Genomic DNA, 11,789 nt, shown 5'->3' with positions numbered 1-11,789 from the left:
TGACGGGAGGAGGGTTAGGGGCATTTTGAGGGGGGCTGGGATGGTCCCCTGGGTCTGCATGTGGTTGCGGGTGAGTTCAGGGTGTGTGAAAATGCACTGAGCCCTGCTTACATTGGAGCACTTCCCTGTGCGTCTATTACACGCGGAAGCGGAGGGAGGAGTGGGTGTGGCCAGAAGCCTGGGAGGCGCCTCCCCTCCTGTTCCGAGGGGCTCAGGACCTCTGGATGGCTGTCAATTACGTGGTTACATAAACATAAGGACGCCCAGATTTTACAGCATGACTATGGAAAACATGCAGATCTTTTAGGAACCAGTCTCTTTTGTTGTCATAAAATACATATTTGAAATTCAGCAACTCCTTCTATTTAAATCCAGATAAAGTTTGACATTTTATTTTAGAGTAAAGCAATATAGTATTAGCCCAAGCTGTTTTTCAGCTATTTCCAACCCTCTTCCCTCTATGTTTTTGTGAAGCAAGATGTCTGGGTTGGCGGGGGGCAATTGAACGATGGTTACCTCTTAGTGATGGGGTTTCAATGGACTTTTACAGACTTCCTTTTCCGTCATTTTTTGCATTAATAGATATTTTAATAATAAGCATTTTTCAAGATGATAAAACTGCTCTTTTGTGCCCCTGGTTTAGCCACTCCTAGCTGGGTAACCCTGAGGAAGTTTCTTAACCTCTCTGAGCCTCTCTGTTTACAACTTTAAAACGCAGATAATAATATTACCGAGTTCATAGATTTTTGTAAGAATTATGTTAGATCATTTTTCAAAGCACCCATAGAGCAGGACAGGCCCGTGAGGCACAGCAGCTGCTGCTGTCGTTGCCAGGCGTGAATAAGGGATAAAACAACAAACAGACTCAGCCTTTCCTGCAAGGAGATTATAGGCCAGCGGCACAAGATGGAGGCAAACACCCAAGCCCAGCCAATTAACCACCTGCTGCCCTGGGGGTGGCCAGCGAGCAGGCGTGAGGGGCAGAGAAACAGGGCCAGGAGGAAATGGAGGGGTGGGCCAGGGCCGGGGGGTGAGGGGTGGCAGGCCTCCTGAGGGGCCCGTGACCACACAGAGACAGCATCCCACCCCAGGGGCACGGAGCCCTCAGTGCTGGGCAGGGCCCCAAGACCAGAAAGTCAGGGATACCTGGACCCAGATTCTCCCAGCCTGACAGAGAGGCGGGTGTCCTGTATTTCTCTTTACTGTAGCTGGCGACACCACTCAAGGGTGGTGCTATGCTTTTACTCACCTGGTATAACCAGTACTAACCCTATGCCCAGCACATGGCAATCGAACATCAATAAATGTTCGGTAGATGGATGGATGGATGGATGGATAGATAGAAGAATAGATGGATGGGTGGATGGGTGGGTGTTGGACTCTGTAAAGGTTTTAACACTAATCAGCCTTGGGTGTCTCACGACAGAGCCAGGACAGGAGCAAAGGAAGAGCTTGCTGATGGGAAGACCCCTAGCTCTAACACATCCCACTGTCTCTGGCACCGTCCTTTTCAGCTTCTGTATGTGTAAATGGGAAGGCTCTGTCGTGCCCCAGACAAGAGGGAGCCAGTGTGCCAGGGCACAGGCCGCGTGTTCCTGACACGGGGAGGGGGTAACATGACTTGCCGGCAGCCTTCAAAGCCCTGCTGAGGGCTTCCCTGGTGGCGCAGTGGTTGGGAGTCCGCCTGCCGATGCAGGGGACACGGGTTCGTGCCCCGGTCCGGGAAGATCCCACGTGCTGCGGAGCGGCTGGGCCCGTGAGCCGTGGCCGCTGAGCCTGCGCATCCAGAGCCTGTGCTCCGCAACGGGGGGAGAGGCCACAACAGAGAGAGGCCCGCGTACCGCAAAAAAAAAAAAAAAAAAAAAAAAAAAAAAAAAAAAAAGCCCTGCTGAGATCCCTGACTTCCTAGCCTCGCCCTTCACACAAAGGTGACCAGGACCAAGGAGCTGCTCCCAGACAGCCGACCACGCCCGTGGCCATGGCCAAGCCCGCCAGTGTCGCCTGGCAGCCCTTCAGAGGCCTCCTCAGCCCCGATGTCCGAGAGGATACACCTCTCCCACCTCGGGGTCGGGAGCCACGGGAACCGAGCCTTTCCATTGAGACCCACCTCCACCTGTCGGGAAGGACCCGCACCAGGTGTGTCTTGCTAACCAGCTATGCCTCCCTCTTTTGGAGAGCTGCCCCCCCCCCGTAAACCCAGGCATCGAAGACAAGTCTCCCATTCACAGCACCTTGTCTCCCCTCCCCCCAGCCCACCAGAGACTGCCCAAGGGTGTGGGGTGGGACCGGGACTGTCCCGAGAGTCCAGCCCCCGGATTCTTCCTCCAAGGGCCCCAGGCAAGGAATAGTGGGGCGCAGCTACAGCAGGACGCGGCACCAGCCTGGAGGAGGACAACGCTGACGCTGACGGGGCAGAGCTGAGCCCGCGGGTGGAGAGGCCCTCCGGACCCATATGCACCCCTGCCCTGTGACTCTCGTCCGTCCACTCATCTTTCTCTCCTCCCCCAGGCTGGGGTTCTGACCCTGGCAACCAAACACCTCTTGACTACTTCCACGTCCCTGCACAGGGACCACAGACGGTCCCCGGCGCCGCCCCTCCCCAGGACCGGGCCCAGCCCAGCAGCGCCTCCCCGGCCTTCGGGGTGGCGGACACCGTTCCCATCTGGCGGCTTCCTGCTGACTCTGACCCGGGTCGGGTGCCGCAGGGACCAGAGGAACAACCTCTGCCCCTCCAGTCCCGAAACCCGAAGCTCAGGAAGGTGAATACATCTAGGAAGGGGTGCCCCACCCTCGTCTGCTCGAGGGGGCGCACAGCGCAGGGCAGGCCGAAGCTCAGCTCTCAGGCGTTATAGCATCTGTATAAGCTCTCACTGGGCAGAGGTCTCACTGCTGAAATACGACTAACGCTCCACACACCTTAGAACCCCCTGATCCAGCCCAGCTCCTGTTTTTGCAGCTGCAGAGAGACCTGCAGTGAGACCCGGGGTCCAGGAGCTCCTTTCCCTCTCAGGCCCCAGCTGCCCCCTCTGCACATGACATGGCAAGGGGAATCTGTCATAATTCCAAGAGGGTGGGAAGGCAGTGCAGCCTAAGGGGGTGCGCCAGTCAGAAAGGGCATCGCCTCCACCCACCCAGACCCAGGGGGCGGGGCTGCCCCAGAGGCCAGAGGAGGGGCTGCAGTCACCCGACTCACACCCAGCCCCCACCTGCAGAGCTGCCAGGGCGGTGGCCTCAGGGACGTGTTGAATGGGAGGCCTGGTGCTGCTCAAAGGCTCTGAGCCAAGGCTTCCCAGCCCGGGGGACGGGGGACATCGGGTCAGGGGTGGGGGCAGGGCACTTGGCGTCCCGCACGGGGCTGGGCTCAGGAGAGCCCTGCAGGCTCTGGGGTCCCTGAACTGGGGTGAGGGAGTCCCCGAAAAGACCCTTCACGGGAGCGCCTGGTGTGGCCTGGGTTTGCTATGCTGAGCATCAGACACCCCTCCCTGTTGACTTGCGGGGTCCCTCTGGGGGCTGAGGCAGAGCTGCTTTGGGAAAGAGCCTCCGGGGACAGACAGGGAAGAAGGGTCCGAGGTGCGGCCCTCTCCCCCTCGCACTGCAGCCCTGCGCTCTCCTCTCCGCGCCAGCCCCCACCCCCCATCTCCTCCTCCTCCTCCTCTTCCCTAGGAGCCAGATGGTGGTGGAAGCGGCCTCTCATTTTCCGGAGCATGACTCAGATGCAGCTGCCTTCTCAGCCCCACACAGCAGCCTGCAGCCTGCCCTCCCCCACCCCAGCAGGGGCCCAGGGGCTCCCAGGCCCCCCCAGACTCCACCTGGGGGCCACAGGGAGGAGGAGCTGGAAAATCTCTGCCAGGACCCCCACCCCAGGCCCGGGAGCAGGGAAGAGCTGCGCGTCCCCCACAACCTGGGCTGACCCTGCGGAGGCCTCTCCCGCCCCCCTCACCCTCTGGCACCAGCACCCTACGCCCAGGCAGTAGGGAGATCGGCGTGTTCCGGGCCCCCCTAGGTGTCTGAGGCAGGGGGAGAGGCTTGGGGAGTGGGGCAGTGGAGGGGCCTGGACTGGACCAGGTGCCTGGGCTGAGCTTGGGTACTCAGGGACACTGCCCTGGCCCGGCGGACGGCTGAGGGGAGGTGGGGGGGGAGGCCCGGCAGGGAGTCCCAAGCGAGGACGAGAGAAGTCTCCAGACGCAAGAAGTCTGACCTGCAGGGGTCCACGCTGAAGCAGGCAGGCTGGCCTCCTCCCGGGAGAACGTGGGTCAGAGGGGAGCAGACGTCACCCAGGAATCCCCTTGGGACATTAACTGCTCTGAGCGCGGGACAGCGTCCCCCTACCCCCACCAAGTCCTCCCCCGGAAGCCCCCGAAGACACCTTGGGTGGGAGCCCGGAAACCTCTGGGCCACCACCGGGACCCCCGCCAGCTCAGGGCCCTCCCAGGGCAGGGCTGGGCCTCCTCGGCTCATCTGCCTACCTGGCTGCCCACTGCGCGCTCTGGGGCCCCGGGTACTGGCCCACATCCATCAGTGAGGTGAACCACGAAGCCGGGCCACACTGAGCCACCCGGAGAACACCAGAGGCAAACCCAGCTCCCAGGGCCCCGGGCCTGGTATGTTTCTGTGGCTCTGACGGTCTTAAGTCCAGGACCTGCCAAGGGCTGTGGGAGAGCCGGCCACCCCTGCAGGGGTTTGTGGCCTTTCTCTAGGCGGTCACGGGGTGAGTGGGGACGGAGGCCCCAGGGGAAGGCAGCACCATAGTCGAGACAGGTTCCCAAGTGTCCCCAACCTTTGTGAATTGCCAGCTGTCCCCTTAGTCCTAAGCTTACTTCATCCTCAGTGAACACCAAGGGCCTGGCAGCCTTCACCGCTGGACACCTGCGTCCATGCCTCGCCTCCCCCGCCCCGGAAAACTGACCCCTCAACAGGCTCCCACGCGTGCACTCACGTCTAACCCCCAGCAGGCCCGCCAGCGCGGCCCCTGCGTCACAGCCGCGCCCGGCCCTGTCCCCCACCGTCTGTCCCTACGCCAGGGGGATCTTCCACACCGTAAGTCAGGGTCCCCCAAGCCCAGCCCTGCTTAAACCCCTTTGACTCCTTCCCCGGCCTCAGAGTAAAACCGACGACCCTCCTCGCCCTGCGCCTGCGTGACCTTCACACCGATTCCTGCCCCTCCCTCCCCCTGGTGAGTAGGAACGTTCCCTGCCCCCGACGAAGCGGCCCAGCACCACCACCCCTGGACTTCGGCCAGGTCACTGAAGGGCTGCCGGCAGCTCAGCCCCATCTCCCACCCACACCTCGTGACACTCAGCTCCACGTGCAGACGGTAGGGGGACTGCTCAGAGGACCCCATTCAAGCCTCCGTAGCCCCAGGCGGGGGACCCCCAGCTCCAAGCAGCAGAAACAGGATCTGGGCCCAGGCTGTCTGGCTACAGGGTTCCTGGGCTGGACCGCTGGGCCACACCGCCCATTGCCCACAGGGGTGCACCTGGCCTCCAGCAGGGTCCTCCCTACCCGGGCCACGACAGGCTCAGAGCTCTGGAATTGGGCCTGTGGGAGAGGAGCCCAGCCCAGCCCAGCCCAGCCCGTGGCAGAGGAGCCAGGGACAGTGAGGTGGGGTCTCCCAGGAAGGAGCTCTCTGGGCTCATCAGCCACATGCCCCCCAACACATACCCGCCCATCAGCCAGCGCCCCACGAGCCAGGCCCCGTGGTGGGCACAGGAGCAAATGAGGAAACGGAGCTGTGCCTTGGGAGGTGCGAGGTGGGAGGGCAGCAGGTGGCGGTGGGGGGCGGGGGGATCCACAGACGCATCGCGGGAAGAAATAGCGCCGGGGTTAGGGCCTCCCCAAAGCTAAAGCAGGCAGGGGGCCTCTCCTCCGCCCCTTACCGGCTGGTGACTCCGGATCTTAAGAATGTATTCAGTGTTCAGTAAGGAAACTGATCCAATTTAAAATGCGAAAAAGAAAAAAAAGAAAATCCCTTGAGAGCCATCAAGAGAAAGCTTGTCCCTCGCCTTCGCGGCACCAGATGCGGTGCAGGTTGCGCCCCAGCTGGGCTCGCGTGGCCTGCGGAGGGTCGGGTGGGACTCGTTGTAGAAGGGCCCCGGCTTAGCACCCGGCCCCTAGCGCGCCCCGACGTGCGCGCCCACGGAGCCTCCCACCCCAGGGCGCTCAAGGAACAATCCGCCGTCCCTAACCGCGTTGGAGTTACACCCGCTAGAGGTGGTGCTCAGTCCCCGCGCCAATCCTCAAATTAGAACTTGATTTCTAGTTCATTTCAAGAAAAAAAATATGGCCAAGGTAATTAAGGAACTGATGGATGAAAGGAAACGGTGACGCCGCCTGGGACGGCCACAGAGGGCCTCCCTGGGTGGGGCGGGGTGCCGAGAGCCGTGGGAGGCTGGAGGACGCGCAGGGCGCGAAGAGGCGGGCGGGGTCCTGAGCTGCACCGCGGAGTGGGGCCAGTCCGGGGCCCATTCTGACGCACCCCGCAGAGACAGGGTGGGCGGAGCTGGGGGTGAGGTAGGGGCTGGAGCTCACTCGTACCTCCCACCCCCACACACACCGGACACTCCTGGGCCGCCTGCACCCTGGCTCTCGGCCACACTCCGCCTGGAACTCACAGTCCAATCAGGGACGCGGATGACGCCCACACGGGCCTGTGCAAGGAGAGCAGAGGTCAAAGTTTCCTGGGAGAGAGGGCAGCGCAGTGATTCTTCCTGGGGCCCGGAAAGGTGTGGAGAGGTGGAGCTCCCCGTGAGGGGGTCCTAGTGCAGGGCCAGCGGAAATTCCCGGGGAGTTGGGGTGGGGAACCAGGGCAGGAGGCGGCGGCCCGTACATCGCCCACGGCCTGTGCAGAGGGACGGGAAAGACGGCGAGGGCTTGGGCTAGGAATTGGCAAGCCAGGCCGGTGTATGCGGAAGAACCGTATGCGGGTTATGGTTTGGGGGTTATTTTTAACCCTTAAAACCTCCCCACTGGGCTGGAGGAGAAAAGGAGAGTTGTGATGGGGTCAGGAAGATACTGAGCAGGAGACAGCTAGGCGGTGGGGGCGGGAGGGGCTGGGGCAGAGCCCTGTCCGGGGGCCTGAGGGAGTGGAGCCCCGCCGCTGGGGGCTGGGGGGCCACAGGAGCCCCTCCTCCATCCCCGCCTGAAATCTGCGAACTCTTCCTCCCCGGGAAAGCTCAGATGCCAGCGGGTTCTTTTCCACACAGGAGAAGAGGCTGGGAGCCTGATTCAAGGATGGCTGGGGGCCGAATGGAGCCGGTTATCCCGGGAGGAGCAGGGGACTGCCGCGTGGGAGGGTCTGGAGGCCGGAGTAGGGAGGGGTGGGACGCAGTGAGGCAGGTGCGCCAGGACAAAACCTCCAAGACCTGGGAGGCCCAGGCTTGGTGCTGTGCCTCTGAGAAACACAGCGCAGTGGCCGAAACCAGCATCAAGGATTCCAGCCTTGATTTCCATCTCTCAGCAAACACCGGGGGCGGGGGGGGGGGACCCAGTTCTTCAGCCTAAATGCCCTGTCCCCTCCCTTCCCCCCAAGTCACCTGTGCCCCTCAGCCCTCTACCCAGAGCCCTGCCTCTCCAGAAGGGAGAGGGGAGACCCGGCTTCTGAGTCTGCAGCTTCAAGGCCAAGGGCAAGGTGAGTCGAAAACTGCTACGTGGACGCAAACACTGGATTTGGGGCAGGGTGGGTCTCAGGCACCTCCTCACCGTTGAAGCCCTAAGGAGGTCCCTGGGATTCCAGCGGGTGTGCCTGCCCGGCAGCCTCCCCCGCCCCCTGCAGCATTCCCAGAGCCAGGGCTGCACGGCCCAGTGGTTTCTGGCCTCTTTCCCTGAAGAATCTTTATCTTGAGTTAAGGATGCTCCCCCGCCCCATATAAAGAAGTCAACGCTGAGCTGCCGTGTGCCCCCATCACACTGGGTTATCTCTGCAGAACCAAGGAGAAAACCATTGTTCCAACTCGACCTTCACCGGGTGACTGAGGCAACGGAGGGAGTCCAGGAGGCGAGGGACAGTCCCAAGTCTTGGTGGGTCAGCGGAGGCCCCAGGCCAGCCCCTCTCTGCTCTGCAGGCAGCATCTCTGGGCATGGCCCCGGCACTCCCCAGGGACGGCCACCCACTGCCCTAGGGACTGCAGGACCACTGGCCAAGCTGCTCAGAGAGGCACCAGAGGGGAGGTGGCCACGGACAGAGAGACCAGCAGCCCAGAGGTCGGCCAGCTCTGCCGACACCCCCACCCCTCCGCATCGTGGCTTCCTTGGCTGGACAGGCCCGCACACTCGGGGAGGGGAGGTCCGTGTGGGAGCCCGTGGGCCTCTTGCCCCGATGCGGGAGCCACACAACGTCTCGGCCAGCCCCAGGGCACAGCAGTTCTGGTCTGTAGAGTCGCCACAAACACTGAACATTGGAGAACTGAGCCATCGCCCCAGGGGAAGCCCAGGGTCAGGGTCCCACCAGCCTCGGGCCACATTCTTTCAGCCAGTTGATACATAAGCTTGTTCTCTGTCAGAGCTGTGCTGGGGGCCACTTTAAACAGGGAAATCTTCCCCCGAAAAAGCACAGAAATGTGGAAAACCGAACACTAAATTGGCCGTGTTTGCAGCATGCGATTAAACGAGAAGGCACAGAGCACCGCCTCGTCCGACCTCAGCTGGGGACTCAGAGTTTTTGCCGGTCTACACAGCAAAAGACTGCAAAACAAGGAGTGATTTTAGGGTCACAAATAGATTCTAGCGAGTAGACAAGTTCCCAAATACAGATCTGCAAATGATGAGACCTCTTGAGTGTGTGACCAGCACTCAAAGGAAGAGGCTGGAGGTTAGTGACCCACCGGGCCTCTGACTGACCAGCCCACCCACTGTCCCTTCTGAGAATCTGGCCCCGGGTCCCACCCCCCTCCCCAGACCAGGGACGGGCCCTGACTGACGTCCCCTCCTACCACGAGGGCGTGTTGAGGCTACAGTGGCCAAAGCTGCCAGGGGGGTACAGAGGAAAGGCGCTGAAGGAGAGGCAGGGGTGCTGAGAGGAGCAGGGCCCGGGGCTGGAGCCTGCGGCTGCTGCCGTACTACAGCCCGCCTTTCTGGAGGTGACCGGGGTGGTCAGGTTGCTGTCAACCAGCGCAGAGGCAGGACGGCTGCCCGAGGTGCCATAGCTGCTCTGTAGCAGAGCTAGGTCCCCCAGGTCTTACCCACCAGATAGACCTAGTCCTGCAGTGGATGAGTGGATGGATGGATGAGTGAGTGGGTGGGTGGGTGGGTGGTAGATGGATAGGTGGACGGGTGAATAGGTAGATGGGTGGTTAGGTGGGTGAATGGATCCGGGGAACAATTCTGCTGACTCCATTCTGTAGCAGTATCAGGGGTCACATCAGGGCACCCCAACAGGATAAAAAGGGAAAAACATTTCAAAAGGCAAATGGTAAAAAGCATTCTGGGTGCTGATTTCCTGTGCTGACACAGGAAATGAAACCCCAGGCCAGGCGGCTGCTTGGGGTCCCCGGGTGGGCCCCAGACTCCCCTCTTAGCCCACAAGTGCCCACCCGCTACACTCGGGTCTGTCCTGGCACCAAGCCCCGGGCTGGAAGACGTCTCTCTGAGAAACTCCGGAGCCTGCCTGGCTGCTCCCAGAGCTCACGTGCCGGCAGCGCCCAAGCCTGCTCTGCTTCCTCACCCCAAATCTCCGTTTTCTGCACCCCAGCAGGAGGCAGGGACGCTCTCCGCGGGCTCTCTGTGGCCCAGGCACGGTGCTGTGGGTGCGTGCTCTTTGCGGGTCGGCGCCAGGCCTGCGCGAGTGCCGCCGCGGGTGCATGCTGGGGGGGGGGCCGGGTGCGGTGAACGGACCCGACCCCCGGGTGAGGCCTCTACCATTGGCGCCGTCCGGGACACCCGCCAGACCCGGAGAGTCAGGACTGTGCCCACCTGCCGCAGGCTGGAGCGCAAGGGAGAGAGCCCTGCGCAGGAGCCGGCTCTGCGGGCACGAGAGCCTCCCTCTCTTCCGTCGGGGGAGGGGTCCTCATGGCTGAGTGTGCCACAGAAGGGCTGACCCAGTGGCCGAGCCATAGAGCCCTGGCCAAAGCCAGGCCTCCCGCTTCAGCCACTGGGGGAGGCTCGGGATACTGCCTGCTCCCCGCCCCAGGTGGTAAGAGCTGGGGGTACAGGGCACGGGAGGCCCCGCTCGACGCTGGTCTCCCGGCTGGGTCACCCTCCCCAGCCCAGCCTGAAGGCTGGAAAGTCACTGCCCACCTTCCTCCCCTGCGCTTCTCCATCCACTGGATCGACAGACACACCCCACTGACCACAACCGGCTGCGGCCAGGAGCCAGGATGGGGAAGCAGTGAGTCAGCAACTGGTGTCATCCCCAGAGGTGCCAACTGCTGGGATCCAGGAGGGCATGGAGGGGCCTGAAATCCAGCTCAGGGAAGACAGGAAGGCTTCCAGGAGGAAGCCACGATCCTGCTCCGCGGGAGGGTCGCGGAGAGGGGTGGGGAGCCAGTCGGGCACTGGCCAGCCCTCCAGGCAGAGGCAGGCCCGGCCCCTCGGAGAAGGGACTCGCGCATTCCAAGAGCAGCAGAGTCCGGGCAGCGTCCCGTCAGGGAGCCGCCTCCGCATTCACACGTCCCCTGGCTGGAGGGCGTCCAGGAGCCAGCGCACCCTCCTTGGCGGCTCACCTGGGCACGCCCAGCCCTCGGGGGCCCTCATTCCCCACGGGCCTGTTGCCAGAAGCTGCTCCGCCACTGGGGCCGAGCCAAGGAGACTTCAGGGGCTGTACACGCTGCTCTTATCCCCACCCGACGGGCAGCCTGGGGGATGAGGGGTATGTGGTTGGCCCCAGGGAGAAGCGGAAGCAAGGTTGTGAAGCTGCCTGGACCCGGCGCTGTTTGCCCTGCCTTGAGCGGCCCATGTGAGCCGGCTCCACCCACACTGCCCCCACCACGGTCCAAACACGGCAGGTCTCTGGGGAGATGTGGCAAGACAAAACCAACAGTGGAGCCACTTCACCACGCGTGCTCGTCTCGCCTGGTAACCTTTAGGCGTCATTGTCAGTCTGTTTTACAAATGGGGGAACTGCGGGTCGGCAGTGCACATCGAGCCGAGCCTGAGGTCCCACCCTGACCGTGCAGGACCCTCAGGGCCGGGTGGTGTCTCCTCTATCGGACTGGGGCTGGTGGGAGGCCTGCCCACCCCCCCACCCCGCCATGAGCAGGCCTCACACTGGGCCTTGTGGGGGTCATGGTGGGGTGGGGTCCGCACCCGCAGGAGGAGGGGGTGGCACGCACGGCTGCTGGGGCAGAGGCGGCTTCCTCAGGCCTGCCGCCTGCACCACCCAGCAGGGTCCAGGCTGCCCAGAGACCACCCAGACCCCATCTCTGCTGGGCATCAGGGAGCACTGCTGGAAGGAGGCCACACCGTCTGGCCCGGTCGATCGGGACACGCTCCACCCCAGAAGACCCGGGAGACCAATCTTCCATGAGGGTGCCTCAGACGTCAGCACGTGGGAGCAGCGGGCCCAAGGGGGGCTCCCACTCAGGACGCAGTGCGCGAAGCGTGGGAAGCCGGTCCCGCCTACCGCCGGGCTTTGACGGGGAGCCTCAGTGGGTGAGCCGGTGACCTGGAGCGCTGCCAGCGCGGGGTGGACCTGCAGGGCCTTTGTGGGGGGAGGAGGAGCAGTGGAGCCCAGGGAGGGGGCGGACAGTGAGGGCTCAGGTGGGGACACCACTTCCAGATGTCTCCCAGGACGCCCCCACCCCTTCGCCGCTCTGTGTGTCTCACTCACTCCCCAGCGCCACCCCAGCCCACGAACA

The 11,789-nt window shown here is 62.8% G+C and overlaps 1 long non-coding RNA gene across 1 annotated transcript; it reads left to right on the top strand.

The window, feature by feature from the left end:
• Positions 1-7,206: 7,206 nt before the first annotated feature.
• LOC136793901 (uncharacterized) lies at positions 7,207-8,638 on the top strand. The gene is made up of 2 exons (XR_010839978.1): positions 7,207-7,627; positions 7,923-8,638. It is a non-coding gene; the product is annotated as an uncharacterized lncRNA (long non-coding RNA).
• Positions 8,639-11,789: the final 3,151 nt, after the last annotated feature.

Source organism: Kogia breviceps, chromosome 3 (genome assembly GCF_026419965.1).
Source record: "Kogia breviceps isolate mKogBre1 chromosome 3, mKogBre1 haplotype 1, whole genome shotgun sequence".
Classification (NCBI taxonomy): domain Eukaryota; kingdom Metazoa; phylum Chordata; class Mammalia; order Artiodactyla; family Physeteridae; genus Kogia; species Kogia breviceps.
This window is presented reverse-complemented; position numbering and strand designations above follow the sequence as displayed.